Source organism: Manis javanica, chromosome 1, assembly GCF_040802235.1.
Source record: "Manis javanica isolate MJ-LG chromosome 1, MJ_LKY, whole genome shotgun sequence".
NCBI classification, from domain to species: Eukaryota; Metazoa; Chordata; class Mammalia; order Pholidota; family Manidae; genus Manis; species Manis javanica.
The window spans coordinates 144,924,605-144,946,184 of NC_133156.1; the positions used below are offsets into that span (position 1 = coordinate 144,924,605).

Here is a 21,580-nt window from a genome sequence, read left to right on the forward strand (position 1 = left end):
AACAAAATTACCACCAACCACTCTTTAAGACATAATTGATTATAGCATCAACTTAATCTGAAATGTGAAGATATGAAGAAAGTAGGCATTTAATTTGAGTAAAATGAGGTCCTTGGGTTTTTCAGTGATAATCTTGGCAACTTTCTATGAAGCAAAAGTTTAATTTCCTTATACCACTAATGGTGGCACTTTAATCATGTAAGCCAGGGGTGTCAATATGAAATCCCTGTCATGTGGTGGTAAATTCAAAGAATTATATTAAGACAATATCCTATGCACTGGACATCAGGATTAATATTAATGTTTAAAAAAATCAGTGTGGAGGGTATCTAAACTAGATTAGCATTTTCTTGATTGATCTCAGAATTTGCCAAACAAAGCATCCAGAATTTTCTGTATCATCAAACTTCATCCCATCTACTGGAATATTAACCCATCCACCAAAGGACATGGAAAGTGTACGTGTGTGTGTGTGTGTGTGTGTGTGTGCACATGTGGGTCATCCTTGAAAAATGAAGCATAACATTATAATAATTTGAGAATGGGATATAAAAATGATATTCAGAGAATATCATAATAAAAAGTAGGAATGAAAACATATTCTAGATACTTACCAAGGACTTTTATAGTATTGTGTTATTTTTTCAGGAAGGCATGAAGATAATGATTTTTGCCCTTATTTCACACCACACTTAGGAAAGTGGTGATCCAAATATGAGCAGTGGTTGTGGAAAAGTGAGGAACTGCTTAAATAAACTGTCCTGTATCCACACAATGGAAGCTGTGCAGCCATTTAAAGTACTGTTGGTAAATAATGTTTGATAGTGCAGAAAAAAATGTTCATCACATTATATCAAGTGGAAAAATGTGGCAAAAGAGTCTATACATAATATTCACATTTAAAATACAAGATATTCATATACATGAAGAGAGGAATGAATAGATCTACAGAATATTAAAACTGATTTTTCTAGTTTAGAAGATTGTGATTAATTTTTCTTCCCTATTTTGAATATAGAAAAATTTTAATATATATTTTATTTTTAAAACTTTACTAAAAAACGGCTTACTAACAAGACTCATTAGCAATATTCCATAAGCAATGAAGTCATAGCAAATAAGATTAATATTCAAAAAGTAAATCAATGTTTATGACTCACTTGCCATGTTAATTTATAAAAGAATTCTTTATATGAAGTGATATAGAAATTATATGAATAAATTTTGCTTAAATCTATCCCTCAAATCTAGATATTTTCTTATTAATTGCAGAATACTATTATGTACAAATCATATTTACTATGTGGTTCAGATTTTTTTTTTATATTTTGAGGTACACATTTTATCATATCCAGAAACTCAGTTTGGTTTAGAACTCATGGGTAAAATGAAAAATCCATTGAAGAGGAAACTTTCATGACTAATTAATGTTTATGAAGACCTCCAACGTTAATAGTCATCAAAGACATATGAATTCAACTGAGAAAAAGTTTTTTATCCATCTTTCTGGAACAGTCTTAAAGGACTGACAATATCAAGCATTGATGACGATGCAGGGAAATGCAGGTGGGGGTGTAAATTGGCACTGCTACTGAGGAAAACAAGAAGTGATGTCTAATAAAGTTTAAATGTACATGTTCTATGCCCCAGCCATTCTCTACACTACAGAAACACTGCCCATGTGCACATAAACATGTTCATAAAGATATTCATTGTAGCATTGTTTTCAAAAACCCAAAAGAGAAACAATCTAAATGTGTTTCAATGTATTATCAAATTAAGGTATATTTATACAGTGCAATCTTATATTATAGTTAAAATAAATTAACCAGTGCTATAGATATCCCCAGATTAGTTCTCAAAAAATATTATTAGGAATGAAATAGAATTATAGATTTTCAGTTAAAGAAGTCTGGATAAACAGAAAAAAAAACAGAAGAGAATGATCAGTAAAATATTTTTTAGTAATTTCACAGACCTGAAATATCGGCATATCCCAACTGAAATGCACATTGATTGCCCAGCACAACAGATAAAATTAAAGCCACACCAGGGATAACATTGTGAGTTTACAGAACACTAAGCATAAAATAGAGAAGATTCAACAAGCTTCCAAGAAGGAAAACAGCTTTTCTTTTTTTAAATAAAGGATTAAGCAAAAAACTAAAAAATACAGAGTTTTCCAGATCCTGAGGAAAAATTATTTCCATCTTAGAATTCTACAGTAAGTCAAACAATAAATCACATGCCAGAGTAGAATAAAGACATCTCAGACATGCAATTTCCTAACAACTTCACATCCTTGCACTTTCTTCCAGGAAACTATTAGAAAATAATGTTCAACAAAATCCAGTAAATAACCCAAGAAGAGAGATATTATAGACAAGGAAATCCAGGAAACAGAGTGTCCATCATTAAAGAGAGGTGACAGTGAAGGGGGTCCCAGCAACAGGGGTGGGCAGCACCTGGAGAGAAAGTGGACCAGACCAGTCAGGGTCAGTGAGAAGGCTGGGAGGATGGAGTTGATGGTACACACTAAACATACTGTACATTTGTTGACTGATCTGATCATACTGAGAACAGATTTATACAATGGGAGAGGAGCTTAGGGTTGGACTAGTGACAAATGCATAAGGGACAAAGGAAAACCGATCATATGAAAGAAAGAAAAATGAATCATAAGGTATTATTCAAACACCTATGGAAGTACATACGTAGTAAGAATGATGGAAATATTAAATATTGATCTAAACAAAATTATGACAAAAATCATACCTGAGAGCTTACAGGAAAGTGAATGTATATGTGTGGGAATGGTGAGGTCATTGTGGGAGGATGGATGAGGGCAGCTGGGCTCAGTTTTCACATGCGAAGTCAGTAGTTTAGGCCCAAACTGAGGAATAAAGAAGGCACAACACAGGCATGATTCTCAGTGATACAGAAATTAATACCGAAATAACCAGCCAAAGGATCTGAGTGCCTTTGCCTCTGGGGACAAGGGAAGGGGGATGTGCATGCTGGTGGGCAGCTCCCAGTGTTCATAACAAACATTTTAACAGTTATCGGCCTCTTTAAATGTTGTCCAGTATAACTACTCTAAATATTATGAACGAATTTATTAAAACACATTCTAATAAATATAAATACAGTAAAGTAATTTTAAAACATTTTAAATATTTAAAAAACATAAAAAATAAATACGAGCAAAATTTAAAGTAAGTGTAGAGGTTTTAGGAATGATTTTTTAATTATTAATCATAAATGGCAAAAACAAGCCAGTCCTGCAAGTACACTCCCTCAGGCGCACACATGGCCCTGAGCAGTGGTGTGCCACCCGGAAAGGTGGGAGCGTGGGAGGAAATTCGGTGCACAGCAGCCCCGTGGGAGAGGCGGGCTCTGGGCAGGGAGGAGGTGTGGGCATAGGAGAGAGAGTGTGTTGTATGTCTCTACCAACTGAGCTGGTTTTTAAAGCAATTTTCTCACCCATGTTCTTGAACAGAGTGGGTAAATCCCAGTGAGATTAGAGCCATCACTGGACATCGTGAGTAACCTGTGCAGACCCACTTGGACACAATGGTGGAGGAGGTTCCCCTGCTGTCTCTGGAACAGAGACCTCTTTACTACCCGACCTGGCATCATTCTCACACACAACTTTCCACGGAAGATGCCTCATCTCTCTGGTGTGCCCTGAGGTCTGTCCAGGGGACCCTCAGCAGTCCTTGGGCAAAGTGCCGGCTTCCCTCTTTAACCACGATGGCCTGAGTCTCCGTCCCGAGGGATTGCCAAGGTACAGCCACGACCCCACGTGGGGGTTTATTTCTATCTACTGTGGCCATTTCCCAAACACCACTTAGGGGCTTCACCCAAACGCTAATATTAACTGCAGATGAAAAATGGCCATAAAGTATCAGCAAATGCTTGGGAACAAGTGCCCCATTAACTCTTACAAATAGAAATAAAAAGAGATACAGTATGTGCAGCCAAAAATATCAAGAAAATTCTCAGTATTATCTCCTTCTATGCTCAGTTGATTGTTACAGTCTTTCATAAGGACCATCCTCTCCCAGGACCTTTTCCAGAACATCACCCAGCCCTCTGCACTTGCACTTCAGGGATAAGAATATTGGCTTTCACAGGTTGAAATGTTTGGGATTTTTCATATTGGTATGTCTTTAAGAATTTTTATGTCTATGAACAAAGTCTGAATCCTTTATCATACCCCCAGACTACTTATTGAAGAAGTTGGCATGGGTGAATATGGCCAAATCATTCACCTATAAAATGATGATGATAAAGTCTATCCTTTAGAAGGGAAAAAAACAGGACAGGTTTAAACTAGATGCCTTTGAACATCCATCAACAAATGGGTTTGGTGAGAACAATTCACTCTAAATCTCTGTAATAAGGAATCAGACTCAATTTTGGATGTTTGCTGACAGCTTTCATGCCTACCCCTCCCTTCCCCTCTTGCCCTGAATCTGGATAAACCAATGAGAAACCAAGCCACCCACTCTGGGCTTGCCAGGGAGTTCACACCCCACCCCAGAACCACAGTGCATCTCAGCCACTCAAGCTATTTCAGACCTGCATGAGACCTTGTCCTGCTCTTCCTACAAGGCATCACTGTACTGAGTAATAAATCTTAGTGTGCATGCAGCATCATAGTCTTGGCATTGTAACCAAATTTGACTGAGGAGGGGGGTGGAGGCTGATACACAGGGGACCACAGAGAAGTCTCCTTCACTGGATGAGATTGGCACTAAGGGGAAAGACCTGTCAGGAGAAAATTTCCCTAGAAGAAGAGAACACAGGAAAATACTCGTGTGCACTTGGATTGATAGAGCTTATGAATGAAAGCAGAGAACTCTTTCCCAGTCCCCCACTCACCTGCCCTCAAGCAGGGCAGGTGGCTGTACAGGTGAATGTGCTCTCCACCTCTCAGAGCCAGGGCATGGGCTGTGCAGGGCTGAGGCACGTCTCCACCTGGTCAGGTGAGGAGGCACGAGGCATATCCTTCATGAGAAGCCATCCCTGGAGAGAAAGGGTTCTCAGGGATCCAGAGTCCATGAGAGCCTGACGTTTGGGAATAAAGGGTCCCACAAGCACTTGGGGAATTATATAAGATAGAACACCTGGATTTCCTTACTTACTGACCACAGAAGAGTGATCAGACAGCAAGTCAGACAGAGACACAGACAACCTGGACTTGCACAGGTGGAGTTCACTTGCCCTCACTAACCTCCTGGGCCCAGTAGGATTGCTTACACTGTTGCTTTCCTTTTTCTTAAAGCACAGATTCCACTAAGAGTGGGCATATTGCTGTTTTACTGAAATCTAAGCAAGGGAAACTCACTTTGGGGACAGTAGTCACCTTAGTGTTTTCATGTTTTTTGTATTTCCAGTTCAGGTTAAAGAAAATTAGCACAGCTTTTATAACAAGCAACTTACCTCAACATGTGCATTTGTAAATATAAAGAAAGGCAAAGCTATATATACCTATAAAAGAAAGGTTATTACCTAAACCTCAAAATTTTCACTCTTCACACATGCATGCATACACAGAAACCAAAAAAAGGAAATGGAAATATTCTGAAGAAACTGGGAATTAGAACTACCTAGAATAATTGTTTATCCAGAGACTATAAGGGCAAACATAAATCCAAAGAAAAACTTATCCTGCCTCTGTTCTTGAGGGTGCTTATGAGTAGGAATCAGGTTTCTTGAATTGTAAGAATGGCTGTATCTCCTCTATCTCACCCACTGGAAGTCAGGATCAACCTGAGACTGCTGTAATCACAGTCCCTCTGCAGCTTCTAATCAGTGGGGGTCAAGCTAGATGTCTATAATGGCTCTACATTTTGTATTCAAGTGGCACTCTTATTTTGCCTGTGCAAAATTTCCCCTCCAATATCAACAAATTAAACTTTTTGCTGATCATAAAACAGCATGAGCATACTTAAAATACAGGATGAAAAGCGACACAATAGTTGTTTGACAATTAACAAAAAGTACATTAAAAAAACAGTAGAATTCAGTAAATATCTAAGTAAAAAATACCCATATCAGGATCAATATGAATGGGATTATACGACTTACCAAGCCAGAAAGGTTTAATTAAATAAAAGATTAAAGTGATGGGAGGCTGCATTTCTTCAAAATTCTATTTTTATTGCAGCTTATTAAGGAAACATATGGACCATCCAAATGTAGGATATGAATTTTAAAAATTTTTTAATAAGGTGACAAATCAAAATGATGGATTTAATAAAATTTCCTATTAAATTTTCAGTTTTCCAAAGGACTCCTTTCTTTCGTAAAACAGCTATGTTCACTTTAATTAATTAAACCTTTGCAGAAAATCACAATAACTTTTTCAGGATTAATATTAAGATGCCATGATGCCTTAGCAGGTTGTAGAGAGACTCAGCCTGCCCAATTTAGCATCCAAAACAGGTATGCCCCTGGCTGGCTGGACCCTGAGTGTGACATATTGAAGTTTTTCTGATGCTTATACTGAATTTCTCCAGGGCACTCAATCTTTTACGTAGGTATTCAATGGACTATCTGAGATTAATTTGTTAGTGGTTGTTCCCTGCCAAAAGATTTTGTTCTTTACTAAAATTTAGTGGATTTTAAAACTTAAGAAGGAAATTAGATTGAAAGTCCCTAACATAATACATTGAAAATATCACAAAACATCACAAAATACTACAGAATAAATTATCTTACCCTGTTTGTAGAACACACCCTAATAACCCTGAGACCCACCCTTTGGACAAGCTACTTAGTAGCAACACAAACATCGTAAATCACTTGGGAGGCCAAAGAGACTATCAATTAAGGTTACTTTTTAATGACTTACAATTTTAAAAAAATAAAAGTTATATGGATTTTTAATAAAATTATTTTTATAACTTTTCATTAAAATTTCAAAAAAATGACACTTATTGAAGGTATACAATCTGATTATTTGATATACATATGTACAGTGAAATAATGACTATGGTCAAGCTAATTAGCATATCCTCTCCTCCCACAGTTATGGTGTGTGTGTGTGTGTGTGTGTGTGTGTGTGTGTGTGTGTGTGTGTGTGTGTGTGTGTGTGTGGAGGGCACTTGAAATCTGCTTTATCAGTGGATTAAGACCAGGGCTTTTTGACAATGCATGGCAATTCCCACATAACTAAACATCACAATATATGGTGGCATTGTTTTATCTGGTATTTCAGCCTATCCTTGCAAATTTTTTTTTCCCTAACATCATTTGGCAAGTTTTATTCTATTAATACCAATGATTCCTGCAGACATTGTACAGATAGAAGTCATTCTGCATGAGGCACTGAGGCATGTGCCTATACTCAGATTGGTCACGTATGACTATCCAAATGGCTGCTTCACGATTATGTTCATCTGCTTTACAGGACTGGGTGCCATGAGGTCCTCATGTATTCAGACTAAATAAAACACTATATTCAGCAGCAGAATGAGACTTAAAAAAATAATGCTAGAAAAGACAGATTAAAAACCTCTCACTGTTTGCTAGCACCTTCCAGAATCCTACTCAGAGGATGCTGAAGCATAAGACTGAGCCTAACTGTGACCCTTGGACTTCAGAGTGATGATGAGATACCAGAATTTTATGAGAGACTCTGACAGCTACAAAAGCTGTCAGCTGATAGTTTATATATATAGATAGATTATATATGTAACTATAAGATTATAGTTTCTGTTTCCTTTTATCATCAGCTTGATTATAGGTTATAATAGAACTAAGTGCCATGGATTTCTCTTACACTACAAAATCCATCATCTCCATTAAGAAAAAAATGCATAATAATGATGCTGCTGCACTTTTATATTTAAATCTAATATTGCCTGGGCTTAAATCCTTAAATTTTCCAATTAGAACTTTTTTCATCTGAAATTTGACTTGCCAGTGATCTTAAGACACCAATTTTCCCAATTGTAGTTCAATTATATTTTCCTTTCTTGCCAGTTCAAAAAAAAGTATTTGAAAATTTAAAACTATGGGGAAATATTTTTCTTGAGTCAATCTTTTTTCCTTAATTTAGAAGGAATACTGTTTCTTTGGAGTGAGAGAGAAAAATGTGACTCTCTTACTGATGTCTTTTCTCACAGAGTGGCAGTAATTACTAACTCAACCATTCAGAATAGAGAAGTCAAGCCACAGGAAAAAAACAGGGGGGGACATCTAAAGGAACTTTAGGATCTGTTTGCATTCCCTAGAAGTAATGCTAGTTTCCCACCAGCCCATGGATGCCCCATACAGAAAGCCCACCTCATTACTCCCCACCAACCATGGTGTATGGGCAGAGAATATGGTAGAAGCTTCACAGCATTTAATGGATGTGTGAATAAATAAATAAGTGGACAAATCAATAAATGAATCTTAATGATAGTTCTCAGATATCAAATGAATAATACCCAGTTAGTCCTTAGGAAAAAAAGAACACCCATCTAAAACAAAAATCACAGAGGAAAATCCATTTTCAAATAGAATTTTACCTGATGATGCCTTAAAATATGAATTTGGGAGTAATGCATGGCATCTGGCTCTTTTATTAGGCTCCCTGTAAATGTATTAAAGTTTTTAAATTTCACTAAACCTGTCCTATATGCTATTTTTCATTGTTTCATCATTGGAAAACCAGTAAACAGGTATTTTCCTTAATCCTGCCATCACCCAGATACTGACAGTCGTTACTGTTGCAGTCCAGACCCATGTGAGACTCTCTTCTGGTCTGAGGTCAGAGGACTCAGGTCCCGGGGGCACCTTGGGGTCTTTGGGTTGTGCAGATTTACAGACTCCAGTTTCTTGCTCTCTGCACAGGAGAAGCAGGGGCCATCCGTGGTTCTCATGTAGCTCTAACCCAGAAGCAGTCAGGCACCTGCCTGGTTTGGGGTAAGGGTCTGGGTGTGGAGCGTCTGGGCTCTCCCTCAGAAACCCTGGCCCTCTGACGCCTGGAGTCACCTTGCAGCTTGGTGTGTTGATCAAATAACTTGAGGTAATTGCTCTTTCTTAAGCCTCAGAGGCCAAATGCCAAGGCCCGCCATGGTTTAGATGTCTCTTAGTTCATCTGTATTGATATCAAACCGCACTTGCTCTGTTTTATCAAAACGAATCGCCCCTCTGCTCCAATTTCCCAGTTGGGTGTGTTGGACAGTGTCTGGCTGAATGGCCTCCATGGGAACTGGGCAAGTGCTCAGAAGGTCTGTCTAGGCTTCAGGATTCCTCCACATAGTTTGTCTCAGTAGGATTTAGAGACGAGGTCTCAAAGCCATTATTCAGGATCAAAGCTGATCAAAGCTAATTTGCTCAGAGGAGACTTGCACTGCTTCCCAGAGGATATAGGTGTGCAGGGAGCAGGAAGCAGAGAGAGGCAATGGGTCTCCTTTCCTCAGGGAAGTGCCCTTCCCAAGGCGCCCCTGTTTCTCGTGGCTTCTTATTTGATACAAGCTAGGTAAAAACCAACATCCGGAAGAAGGAGAGAAATCTGGGGTCTCTGAATTTTTACTCTTGTTTCTGTGGAGTTTAGAACATGAGCATTTCTATAAATCTTTGAGGACCTATACCCCAAAGCAGCATGGAAATCATGCCACACAGCTTATGTAATCATACTGGGATTTCTACTCAGATTCCAAAGAATTAAGAGGCAAAATGTAACTCAAGTAATACGGCATTATTATCTATCTATATTAATTATCTAGTTACGCTTCTGTGCTTTTCAGATTTACTCACTGTTTCCAGCGAGTCCGTAACCCAGGAGCTGTCACAATGGACTGACTCCTCTCAGCTTCCTGAAGCTTCCTCAGGAGGACGCTGAAGAAAAGCAGCATGTTTCACAGGAATGAGAGGGAGGGAAACCACTCCATTCCCAGTTTCAGAATTAGTGGTGAGGGTGGTAGAATTTTGTGAATATAATATCATCCACTGAACTATATACTTTAGGAGGGAAATTTCATGATACATAAAACATATTTCAGTTTAAAAAGGATATTACATTGAATTGCCCTCACAAAGTGCAAAAACACAAGTTTTACAAATGTTTAAATAAACTGAAATGTATTATAACATGATGGGAGGGAGAAGGAAAACTCCTAGAAATATCCAGAAAATAGCCAGGAAATTAAGGGAAATTATTATTAAAAGTCTTAAGTAAGAAAGAGACATAAGAGACTAGTGAATATATATATATCTATTTGAATACTGTTATTATATATATATAATGTCACCATGACAAACATTAGTCCATGAGTTACTTTTCAGTACTAACCCTGTCAACCAGAGGGCTAAATCTCCTTTGAATTCATGCCGCTTTAGTCTGTGTTGGATTAAAATGATTTTTCTCATGTCTTGTATCTCAATAGAAAGGATGATTTTCAGAGAGAAGTCCTGGAAAATCCTCTTAATCTGGACAATGAGATAATTTTCAAAAATAGAACTCCCTCTTAGTTTTCACACCCACTTTTTCTAGGCCTTTAGATGTTTCTTTAGACACATCACTGTGCAAATGCCAATATTCCTATACTGAGGAAGGTGCTATTGGGGCTCTCTGCTTTATAGCTGCAGAAAAATTAGAAAACCAGAAAGCCTTTGGCAGTGTAAATTAGAAATGAATCAAGTTCAGTCATATGATATATTCATCTTACACAATTTTCAGAAAGGCTTAAAAATGGAATATGGATATAATTTACAGCAGTGGTTCTCAAACTTTAGTAGGTTTCAGAAATATCCAAAGGGCTTGTTAACATGGATTGCTAAGAGCCTCTCCCTGAGTTTCTGCTTCAGTAGGCCTGGGGTACAGGTATAGAGTTTGCATTTCAAACAAGTTCCCAGATAATGTTTGTTGGTCTAGGGACCACATATTGGAGCCACTGATTCAAGGAATGAAGAATCTGAAATTATATGCTATTCCTTTTGCAGGAAGAGGAGGAAGATAATATGCCATTCATTAAATAAAGGACAGTATCATGCTTCTCTCTTCAGATTGTTTCCATTACTTTGAGGGCTTACAGAGATTAAGAAACCAGCCCTAATTATAAGAGTGTCATTTGCTTGCCAATCTAGATCCCAGTTTGAAAGAAGATAGCATTTAGGGATCCCCTCCTCACTTCTAGTTTGAAATTGTTTTATCTTAATCTTTCAATGAAATTACTAAATCATCATTTGGAGGCTGCATTATTCTTACTCTACAACTATTACAGAAGAGGGAAAAATAGTCACCTTATAATCATATCTTTCCCTTCTTTTAATTTTTTTCTGCAACCATCTCTTTTGTGCCAGTCTCAGCTTGTAAATAACAACTGTTGTGGCTGAGCCAACCCCTGCAGTTCTTATGATTGTAAGGTGCTTTTAGCAACAACCATCAGAAAACTATGAAAAACAAAGGTTTATTACTTACAAGACTTGGAAATTGCACTGCACACCTGGGGCTACACAGTGAGGTCATGAGTGGAGCAGAGAAAGCACTCATGGGCCGAAGGTTCTGTTTTTATTGGGGTTGAGGGTGGGAGTCTAGGGTTTCTTGGGCGTTTTCCATATTGGCGAATTCAAAATGTAAGATCTGGAATTTAAAGTCTGAGGAAGAGACAAGATAAGTAGCCCAAATGGTCAGTTATCGAAATCATCCAAGGTCTCTAAAGCAAAGGAATCCCAATATGGGGAGGACACCTTGCCCTTTATCTGTTCGTGTGGCTGGCAAGGCATTTATCTGAGATGGCCCCCCTTTGAAGTGGAAGCCTAAGCCTTGCATTACAAACAACCATCAGGGCTTATATTATATCATCTCATATATGTTACTGCTATTAAAAGAATGGTTCTGCTTACCTGAACATCTTGCCCCATTAAGTCCATCAGTATAGAAATTTGTTTTATTTTTAAGTGGCTGATTTATTTTCTCTACAAATTGTTTTTTTTCAGTTTTATTTTCTCTGAGCTGCTCTATCCAGCTCCCCAAGCCTTCTCCACAGGCAGAAAGGAACCTTTATTTAGTCCAGAGTATAGCTTGGAGCATGTTCAAAGTCAGCTACATAGATGAATGCTTGTGGACTTATCTAGACTTTCTAAGGAGGCTGTTCTTGGTGCTCAAGGAGACAATAGCACCTAATAAATGTGTACAGTCTCCACTTCTGCATAAGCCAGATTGCTCTCTACAAATATACAGCCATATCCATTTGTATCAGGACATAATACTTGGATTCTCAAAAAAAAACCTTGAGAAACTTACACAGATGATTGTGATCAGTTAAGGTATGAGAAGGCATCGTGAACATGAAGACAGGGAGGTGGAAGCGAGCGGGAAGTCTGCCCCCTGCTGGGAAGGCAGTGAACATCAGCTCTGTGGTGGTGCAGATGAGCTGGGTTAAAGCCACGGCTCTTCCTCCTAACAGGACTTTTAACTCACACTTGCCTCTCCTTTCTCCTGCTGTTGTTTTTGTTCCCTCTTTCAGCTTCATTTTCTTCCTCCTCACTGCTGTTAGCTCAAGTTCTGGAATTCAGAGATTTTCTTTGTATGTTCATTCTATTTTTTTTAAAGATCTAATAAATTTGGAGCAGTTTTTCATTCAAAACAATATTGAAAGGAAGGTACAGAGATTTCCCATGTACACATGGATAGCCTCCCCCATCAGAAAACTATATCTGTTATAATTCATGAACCTGCCCCGACACCCCATAATCCTCCATAGTCCACACTTTACATTAGGAGTTACTCCTGATGCTGCCCATTCTGTGGATTTGAACAAATGTATGACATGTATCGACTATTATATCAGACAGATTATTTCACTGTCCTCTGCTTACTTTCTATTTCTACAAACTTGATGACTGTAGGAAATTCATGTAAGTGGAGTCATACAGTATTTGTCTTTCTGTGACTTATTATTTCATCTAAAATACTGTCCTCAAGGTTCATCCAAGTTGTGAAGCATGTATCAGAATTTCCTTCCTGTTTAAGGCTGAATAATATTTCACTGTAGGGACAGACCACACTGTGCTGAGTGAAAAAAATGCCAGTTTCAAACTGTTACATACTGCATAGTTCCATGGGTATAACATTTTTTGAAATGGAAAAATTCTACAATTAGAAATGGATCAGCTATTGTCCACCACTGGGAGAAACTGGACAAAGATTTTGTGGGGTATCTATAAATTATTTATTTTGACTACATGCAAATCTATAATCATCTAAATTTTAAAAATTCAGTTTAAAGAATAACAGTTCTCAATACCTCTGGGTGCATTTTCTAAATCACATAAACTTTTCCACTGTTTCTCAGGGCTACCAGTACACACTATATTATACTCTCCAATAGTTTGTTTTTATAGGACAATAAAGCTTTACTCATATGTAATTCAGAAAGTACTATTATTGAAGTTTGAACCATTTTTGGCTAATCTATCTGGTAAATAGGAGCACACAGGTTTCTGTTAAAAATGAAAATGAAAAGAAGGATCAAAAATTAGACACAACAGAACTCTAATCTTTTAAAATTCTCTACAACTTATTCACTGTTCAGATTGACTTTGCTCATTTAGAATTCTAAAGATTATCTCTGGGGCATAAGCATCAACACACATTGAGTGGACCCCATTCAGCCCGTTGTAGTTCAAGGCCCTCCTTTGCAAGGACACCCACTGCAGTGGTCTGAACCACTTACTTCCTCCCTGAAAGGCAAATTCTATATTCATTAGTATTGATTTCTCTGTCTGGAAATGGCAGCCACTAATTTTAATTCCTGCTTGACATGGAGCTTTCGGCAACTCAGAGCACCTGCCTTTGGGTCCGCTGCTCTGGGAATTTCATTACCATTATGCACCAGCACACCTTGGTAACACTGCTCTACCTTCTGTAGGAAAAGAGGGCCCCTTAACTTGACTTCAGCATTAGTTTATTTGCCTAGCTTGCTATGATTTTAGGTTCTGCTGGCTAGAGGGTATCAGTCCAAAGGGAGAAATGGCTTCATCAGGCAACAGAAAAAGAAATGCCTCCAGTGAAGTAGAAGTTGAGACTGTCTGGTGGGTACTTTGAGCCCCCCATGCCTCTGAATCCACAGGAAGAGAAGGGGGCTTCTGTGTGGCTGGGGTGCATGGCCCTGACTCAGAAGGGAAATATGGGTGGCTGCCACACCAGGTAGGGCTGGAGGAAAGTGCCTGGACTGCAGATCACCCAGGATGTCTTTCAAGACTCTCCTGCCCTGTGGTCCAAGTAGATGGAAAACTGGAATTAACAACCCAATTCAGGCAGGGCTGCTAATGGCTCAGACCCTCCAGGGATGAAGTGTGGGTCACACCACCAGACAAGGAATTAGGCCAAGCAGAAGTGCTTAGTGGGGCAACATAGAATGTCTCCAAATTGCTCTTGAATGGTTCCAAAAATAAGTATAAATACATATGTGTGTGTGTGTGTGTATATACCATAAATATATATATATATATGAGAGAGAGTGAGAGAGCACACACACACAAATGAGGTAAAACAACTCCTGAATTTGAGTGATAGATACAGGGAATCTTGGAATTTTTCTGTAAATTTAAAATTATAGCAAAATAAAAAGTTACAAAAATAAATTACAAGATCATTGGTTTTAAATGGAGTTTGGAGAGCATTTTAGACTCACAGAAACAAAGTTGCTTTCTGTGGGAAACAACTTGATAATGTCTTCAGTAGCTATAAATGTCTAACCATAAAAGCTAACTATTCCTGCACACATGCAGGTTTTTATTACATCTAGCCTTCATGGAATGCAATAGCTGTTGTGGCCTTTCTGCCTTAATCACCACAGAACTATTCTTTCTGGTCACATCTTTCACTTTCCACTTTTGTGATCTACCCAGATGCCACTCACAAAAAGCAGTGGGAATGCATGTAACAAGCTTATTTTACCCTCGTTAGCTAAATGCGTGTTCTTCTTCACAGTGATGCTATACCCAGGGCATATAATAAGCCTGCAGTCACGCTCCTCAATCAATGGTTCTCATATTTTAAAATCGTTTTTTCATTCAAGTTGTGAAATGCTTGTACTTAATACTGGTTCAGGCTCATTAAAAATACATCTCACTGTTAAGTCTAGATGTGGGCAGTGCCAGATGGAAAATGAATAATAGTAGAAACTGGAAAAAAGGAGACTTGAGCAAGAGGAGTCAGGACTTTAGCAAGAGGCATCTCCAGGAGGATATCTATGAAATGGGGACTGACTATGGGGCCAGAGAACAGTGACAGGGAGAAAAGTCTTTGAGGCAGAAGGAACGGCAAAGCAAGATCCCTGATGGGATTGATAAGTAAAGAGAAAGCCCACATGCCTTTGTGGAGAGAAGAGGAAGTCTGTGCATGGAGGTGAGACCTGAGAGACAGAGAGACCATAGGTCATGTGCACTTCACATGCACTGAGGGGTATGGGGAGTCCCTGGAAGATTTTAGGGACAATGAGGGTAAAGGGATCAGACCACATTCCTTACTGCTCTGCCACCTGTCTGCACAATGGCCCAATGTTCCAGAGAAACTGTTTAGGGAAGTTTGTGTAGGTTTCCAAGAGGTCAAAGCATGAGGTCAAGGTTTCTTGATTCCTCAAATGCTTAGAATAACCACCACTACCCCTAACCCCCACCGAATCTCCTAAACCCTTCCTTTGTTTTAAGTGACTCAAGAGAGACCTAGTCCCTTACAACCATGAGAACCTTTTGTCATTTTCTTCTTCTATCCTTTATTCTAATTTAAATGTATAAAGACATATTTTTAAATTACAATCTTTTGATGAATAAACTACTATGTTCATTTCAATTAAAGAAGTTGAGCATTTGCATTCCTCATAATTCATACTAACTGGTTGAGACTATACCTGTCTCTGCCACTCTTTAATGTCTTCACTTGCAGCATGGCCAGGTTGATGTGAAAGTGACTGCCCAGGTAAGAAGTGGAAATGTTTGTCACCCAGAAACTATAAACTTGGATGAGTTGTTCTGATTCAACAACAGGCAACTCCTTCCAAGTCCTACCAAGTACTCTTTTGGAGAGACATGGATTCAGGGGTGTGTCCAGCACTCGTTTAGGAAAACACCCTCATCCTATTTACAGTTTGTGAAGTTCTGGTGGTGATGATCCAAACGTCTGTCCAATTAGTGCCTCTCAGTTGCATCATTATCAGGAGACAATCTCTTTGTCCCACTTTTAGTGAAAGTACAATTAATTCGTATTTTGGGGCTGTCTTCCTGGTACATTACACAGGTAACTATCAACTTTTCAGCAAAATACCCTGTTAGCAGCCACAGATGGTGGCCAGTTGCCTGCTGTTCAACTGGGGAAGTCAAACTGATGACCTACTACTACCACATACCCCCTGTGCTTATTTAACTCCAACTTTTGGATATTAGCCAATAAACTCTTTTGATAAGCTCAGCTTATTCTAAAAGATACTGATAGCTTTTAAGGGTTCAATTTGTGACTATGACATCAGTCAACTGCCCTCTAAAAAGTCCATATTCTATTTGTTGGAAACCACTTGAAAAGTAACACGTCAGAAGAGTGACATTCACTAAATTTCCTTTTTCTCCCCTTCCATTTGAAAATTAAGCAGAGTATGGACACTTAAACTCAAAAAATAAATTGCTTTCTGTTATGTTTAATTTTGTTTTGAAAGCTAAAAAAAATTTTTGTCCTGATCCTATTAGAAATTCATGGTAGAAAACCATTACGATCCACGACCACTGGCCCAGTCAATAACAGGGTTTAATCAGTAATTTTAAAAACTAGTAAGTGCATAATGCAAACCTGTGTCAAGTTTTCATTTCTCTACCTCCTTTAGTCCTCACTGTAGTTAGGTGAAAACTCCAGGATGAAAACAAGTATCTGGGACATGTCTTGGAGGGCTGATTCCAACCCCCTTGACATTGCAGGCTAAAAAACATAGAGGTTACTGGAAACATGAAGTAAATGTACTGGAACTTTTGTACTCCTGGCATTCATTGTCTGTATATTGATGCTGTCTTTACAATTTTCAGTAAATGTTCATCTGATGCTATGGTGATCTGATGATCAAAATTTCTAGAGTTAACTGTTTTGGCTCTACATAGCATTTCCTTTGAAGTTTCCAAAACAATTTGTTTAAAGCACTCTATCTTCTGTGAATAGTATTATCACTATTAAGTACATCATGAACTAGAATCTCATTACTACATTTTCAATATGATATTGAGGGAGGGCAGTATATATGACTAGACACAGAAAGAAAATAATTTGACCTTCAGTGAAATAACTACAAACCACGTGGTTTTTGAGATTTTCTTCTGTTTGCAATATTTTGTATAGCCATCCATATAGAAAATCCCTTGTTTGTGAAGAACACTTTTTAGTTTATTTGTGTATTCTTCATTATTAAAAATCTTTAGACTTCCTATTTCAAGACCAGTATTTGTTACTATGTATTAATGTAAGAAGTCCCATAGAAACACAGAGGAAAAACTTTGGAGTCCACTTCACCAACTATCCCAAAAATTCTCTAGGTAATGTTTGAAAACAGGAAGTGGAAGTAGTATGTTTAAGCAGCCTACACAAACATCATGGTATTACATTGTTTTACAAGTGTACTTCCAGCCAGGCTGATGATACGATTGAGTTCGAAAAATGATAAGTGTGCAAGCAGTCAGTGGAGGCTTCTGGGAGTCTTCTGCAAAAGACAGCATGTACAGAGATTTCTCTCTTCCTAGCCATTCTTCTCCCTGCAGCAAAGCCGATGTAACAACTGAGCCTGGCCACCATGGACCATGCAATGCAGGGCAAACCCTAGGGATAGCAGAGCAAAACTATGGAAGAAACCTGAGCCTCTGATAGAGCCATATAAGAACACTCCTGCTTCCATCACCATGGTAATGTTCTGTTTTGTGTATTTAAGCCACTGTGAAATTTAATTTTTGGATGCATACAACTGAATCTAACTCCTATTAACATGCTGATAAAGAGAGACTGGTAAGTAAAATATTCTTCTCTTCTTACCTTTTAATGTAGTTTTGGAGGACATGCTGCTGAGAGATGTGGCAGCCACCTTGAAACCCTGAGGAGCCATGCTTGAATGCAAGAATCCTCACTGACATAGGTGAATAGGACACAGTGCATAACCATAAACAATAAATACCAATTATCAGAGGAGATCCAAAGACACATTTTTATGCCATCTGTTGTAGCCTCAGAAACAGTATCTGTTTGTCTAACATAGAAATGTTTCTAAGGTTAGGTATTATTTAAAGAACATTTATAATTCACAGTCCTCCTTGCAATTGCGTAGGGCCTTGGAACTAGTCCTGGAAAGTGAAATTTGGGTAGGAATGCCACACCTCCCTGCTCTGTCTTGCTGACGTAGTGAGAAGCTCATGCTGATTCCCATCCCCAGTCTCTCTCCCTCTGTCACAGGGATGAGAACACTGTGGAGCCTCCACAGTGAGAGCCCAGACGTCCTGCCAATCTGCTTGGAATATGTTCTGTGACTCAGAATAATCTTTTGTGATGTGAAGCCCTTGAGATGTTGAGGCTATGTCAGCATCAGGGATGACTGTATCAGGTAACCCTGCTGATGTTAATGAAAATGCTGCCTGTGCTAATGATTACAAGTTCAAAGAATTCAAAACACTAGAATTAATGTAATAAAAGCTCCAGGTTCAGTCTTTTTGCAAAATTAACTGCTACTAGGTTTCTAATGTCTTCTTATAGAAAGCTATTTTCTACAAATACAAATCTATATAATTTTTTTCTTTTCTAAAACTGTTACCAAAATGAATGAAGCTCCACACACTTTGGCATTATGCTTTTTAAAATAGTCTTGTATCTTGGCCATATGGCTGTGTCTTACTCTTGAAGAAATGCATTACGCTGGTACAACAGCTAGCCAGGTAACCGTAGGCATTTGAAGACAGGACAGTGATAGTCTCCAAGGCAGCCAGGGAAGCAAATGTCTGGGCACAGGTTATACTGCTCTTTAAAGCACATCTCACTGTGATGATCAACTCCATGGGTTCGAGACCAATCCTCAGCCTGAGAGAGGAGGCCTAATGCCTGCCAGGGAATTGGGCCCTCAAACAATTGTCTTTACAAACTTTTGAATCAATTATTTTAAATTATTTTTCTTAGCTCCTGGCAAATGTTTCAATAGGTTTTTACATTAATCTTTAACATTAAATATTAATCACTGTACACCAAGGACTCATTACTGGAGCTGAATTAGTCAATTTTATCGGAAAGTAGAGAATTTAAGATAATTATACTGAGTTTTAAACATCAAGGAAAAATCATGGGGTTTCTTTGGGAGATGCCCATTTCCTGCCCCATATTTAATGGTGATGGCAGGTTTCAGTTGTGAATATTATAGTATGAATCTACAAAAATGCACGTTATTTGGTTCATATTTCCTTTAATAAACCACCGACATACTCCAGATTAGGGGATGCTTCCTCCTGGGTTTTAATATAAATCGGTTGTAACTACAACCCAGGCTAGAACTCAGGTGTTTCTCAAGGCCTGTGAAGGGAAGTGTGTCTTGGCCAAGATGCAGGAGTCAAGTGCACATATTATTAGAAGCAAATCTCAAGTAACTTTCAGCCTCAGAGGGGAGTTCCAAGGCAACGGTGTCCCAGGGGATACACAAGCCTCAGGGATGTATAAGCATTTTTAGGGGATGCATATACAGAAGGTTAGAGGTTCCAACCAAGTGTCTCAGCAAGACATGCAGGACCGCAGGGCCACATTAGCAAGTCAATGACGATGGACAGCAGGCACTACCTCCTTCCACAAATAGGAAAAAGACAATTTTTTACCCAAACAGTGATTCTACAGAAAGGAATCCTAAAAGGAGAAGCAGAGAGGAAAGAGATGGAAGGGGTGACAATAGGAAAAGAGAGGGCGGGAGAGGCAGGAACCAGCGCAGGGAGGATTCCTAAGTGGGGAGATGAGATGTGGGCACCTGGAAGCCAGCACTGCTCGGCTGAGTCCTCCTTCCACTCTGTGCAGGAGCTTCCCCTTCTGACTGCAGAATGGCCAGAGCATAGAGCAGTTTATTTATTTACTTGAACTAGTCCAGGAGCTCATGAAACGGGTCAGTTGGACTGAGCATGGGGGTGGGAGGAAGAGGGATGAGAGGGAGAAAAGAAACACAGCAAGGGGCAGTGTTTCCGGGGTGCTGCGCCTCCTAAGCTCCCTGGTCAGTCACCACCAGAACCCTCAAGCTTGCCACCAGACAAAAGCATCACATGATCCATGTGAGGCATTGGAAATTCCAGAATTAGTCTTCTTCAGTCTCCAATTTTTCCAGGCTTAAGGTGTCACACAACTCAGTAGGCAACACTTAGCCAGCAAGCCCATTCCTGAGATTTTTCTGTCCAAGTATAACCTCCCAGTTCACTGCCACCCCAGGAAGGTGGAAATCTCCAGAAAGCAGGATGCAAGTCCCAGAGAGAAAGTCACTGAGAAACTTGAAGGTTCCTACAAAGCCAGGGTGGAAGACATGCTTGGGATGACTCTAAACCTGCTTCAGGAGATTACCTAAGACTCAACTCCAGGAAGACCCAGCTACAGAATTTGTGAGTCTCAGTGCAAAATGGAAATGAAGGAAACCTTCCTGAAAAACTGTTAAAAGACACAGAACATCAACAGCAGAGCATTAAACATGCCCAGGGGGTTTCTAAGCATGAGGCCCCATGTGGCCACCTGCACCCTGACCCCAGGATGCCCCTGCAAAAATTTAAGGGGAGCATGGGAGTCTATTAGACTATACAGGTTGCATATCAGCTTTGAAAAAACACAGGAACAAAACAGGAAACAGCTTCATGTGTTACTTTAATACTTTATCTGGATCTAGCACAGGCTGATTTCTGTTAGCAGCTCTGAGTACCCACTGTGACAGGGAAGCCAACTGGTAAACCTACCAGTGTGCTGGCGTCTCTCCTTACAGTTTTGACACTGCAGGGGCAAAGTGCTTCATTTTCCCAGCTGCGTATGGATACTAAACTGTAAGAGCACTTAATAAAAGGGGCAGGGAAATTAAGAGGTTAAATAACTACATGCAATAGCATTTGGACCTTGATAAGCCACAAGGGACACTGAAGTTAACAATGGGTTAATTTCAGTCTTTAGTATCTAAAATGAAAGTTATTATCATCTTTTGTCTCTATTTATTGTCTTTAGCCTTACAAATCATCCTCTATTTTCCAGGAGCATTGGCAAAGGTGGTTGGTAGAAGCATAGTCTCTCCACTGAAAGATCAACAAGATGGTAGTAAGCAAGGTTAAATCTGAATCCTGAACTAATATCAATCAATCATGCATTCTAAGGCTAGCACTGCTTACTGTCACAGACAGACACATGACACTGGGTTTCAGAGGATGGTGGTAGTGGTGTTTTCCCAAGGGGCCTATGGGGTAACATCTGAAAGTGAGGAGGAGTAAGAGAACAGGCTGCTCTGTCCCCTGAGGAATCCTCCCCATGTGGGCATGGGCCCTGGGCATCTTGGGAGGAGGCTCCTCCACTTGCCATGGTAATCCTCTTGTTGCATCTAAGTTTGTCCACAAATAGCATGTGTGT

At 39.2% G+C, this 21,580-nt stretch overlaps 1 long non-coding RNA gene across 3 annotated transcripts in view; it reads right to left on the reverse strand.

The window, feature by feature from the left end:
* Positions 1-21,580, reverse strand: part of LOC118973638 (uncharacterized) — a 62,934-nt gene that overhangs the window by 2,425 nt on the left and 38,929 nt on the right. For 2 of the 3 annotated variants that reach the window (XR_012131888.1, XR_012131885.1), the window contains exon 3: positions 2,776-2,893. This is a non-coding gene — a long non-coding RNA (uncharacterized lncRNA). Of the gene's footprint in view, positions 1-1,848; positions 2,466-2,775; positions 2,894-21,580 lie in introns of those variants that run through there. The other variant, XR_012131889.1, reaches the window with a different exon arrangement.